The sequence below is a fragment of the Brassica napus genome, chromosome A9 (assembly GCF_020379485.1).
Source record: "Brassica napus cultivar Da-Ae chromosome A9, Da-Ae, whole genome shotgun sequence".
In the NCBI taxonomy this organism is placed as follows: domain Eukaryota; kingdom Viridiplantae; phylum Streptophyta; class Magnoliopsida; order Brassicales; family Brassicaceae; genus Brassica; species Brassica napus.
The window spans coordinates 1,157,168-1,159,488 of record NC_063442.1 but is presented as its reverse complement, the minus strand read 5'-3'; positions in this window follow the sequence as shown (position 1 = coordinate 1,159,488).

Sequence of the window (2,321 nt, the reverse complement as noted above, 5' to 3'; positions counted from 1 at the left end):
TATTGCCCAAAATATACAGCCACCGACGTACATATAGGCCTACTCTTTTCATTTCTATATTTGTAGCTTTATTACAACTTTTGTGTAGAAACAAAAGAGAGCTAATTTGTATTCAACTTATTGTCTCAAAATACATGTATTATTATATATACATATAAAAATATATATATATATATATATATATATATATATATATATTACTGCAAAAAAATAATAAAAATTTCGCTTTAAAATTTTGTTGGTAAATTTGGGTTTTCAATAGCTATGATATAACTAACTCAACTTTAAATTCCACACAAATTATACAAATTTATCAGGATAATATTTTAAAATATCATAGAAACTATCTTTGGTATTTATTTATGCACTGAATTTAAGAAAGAGAATTTGTGGTCGACTAATGATTAAGAACATTTCCATTATATCATTCAATTCTCAATTAAATTAAAGAAACTTTAAATCATAGTCGATTTTTACAATTTTTTAACAAAGTTGAGTTTTGCTCTTAGAATATATATATGTGTGTGTAGCTGTGTTTTTCATTTCAAAACTCAGTAATTCTAAAATGAAGTTGAGTTATAATCCAACTTTACTCTATGTATTTTAAATGGAGTAGTAAATTCATGAAATTATATAATATAATTTATTAAAATGCTATAGTTTTATTTTATCATGTCATAATTTCTGAAACTGAATGTGATATTTGTGCTGGTGACACATAAAAATTTTCAACTAGTGTTTAAATTATTTGTTGAAAGTCTTATTTGTTTGTTTTAGCAAAAAAAAAAATTATTTGTTATCTAACTAATTTAACTATATATTTTAGAGTCAATGGGTTCATAATACAAAAAAAAACGTGGATATTAGCAATCTAAAACTTTGGTGGTGTCTAGCAATCAAGAGAACATCCTCTGGAATTTAGAGTATTTACTTAATTAGGGAGAAAGTTTTGTGTACAGTGTGCAATTTCTCTATATTTTATTTGATGAAATACCATCCTAACTTTTTCGTTAGATGTTCTACTTATTAGTAGACTTCGAGTAATTGGAATGAAGCACACCTTAAGCAGTGCACAGTATCTTCGTCAATGGACCAATCAATTGATATGCCATTAAATTGGTGTGTGCGACTTATGCATATACTACACTTTGATCGAATCTATTCTCTTATTCCCATTTTAACCAGAGATTTGCGGATATAATAGCTAATTATATAAAAATCATTTGTAATGGACTCCATCAGAATATATATATATATATATATATATATATATATATATCTGATAATAACATTTTTTACCACGCAAAAACTGAGTTTGCCCAAAAAAACTAAAATTGAATCATTAAATTATTCTCAAAGTTTTTTTGTTAATAGTGATGTACCAAACTCATATATTGTCATGAGGTGATCCTTTTGATTTATCTCTACACATTTTTAAGTTGACCAACAAAGATCTTTTTTGTTTACCATTCGAGTTTCAGTAGAACCACATCACTACACTAGTACGCTTTATAGTTCTTCTTTTTGGAAATATAATCATATACAGTAACACAGACGTTGACAAAACCATTGCTACTAATTTTATAAGAACTTATTTACTGACTTTAGAATGGAACTGACTTCTCTACCCATTTATCTGAATATCCGACCATGTAACGTTTCTTTTACAAGAGCAGAGTTCGCTTCCTAATAAGGAGATTCCTAAAATGTTTTGTTTTGTAATTCTTTTGATGAAACGGTATTCGTTATCTAGTGGCCAAAAGAATTGATCACTTATTAACATTATTTATCGTACAAATTGTACATACCATATAAGTAACTTTTTTTGTCAGCACCATGTAAGTAATTAATCCATTTTTAGCAAAACTGAGCTTTCACTATTCTACTTTATCATAAAAATTAGTTGCACTTAAATTTTAATCCACCACTTAAATGTTATCTTTTATATTTTAATTAAAGTTACTACCTCCATTCCATATTGAATGTTGTTTTAAGAAGTTCAGGCAGATTTTTCAACAAAGTTCTAGTTTGAACCCTATTACTCTATGTGTTAATTAAGAATATAATAACATGCAATGTATAATAAGTTTTTACTATATTTACTTAATATATGTAATTACTTTTAAATACTTTGTCCATTTATTAAAGATATTTTTAAAATTGCTATAAATATGAATAAAATAAGCAATGTTAAATCAAAAGCGTATTTTTCAAACTGAATAATTTCCTAGGACTTTCAACTGAAAGCAATTCAATATATATAACTCTTTTGAATAATTAATTTTGATATCTGAAATTTATTATTATTAACTGATAAAATA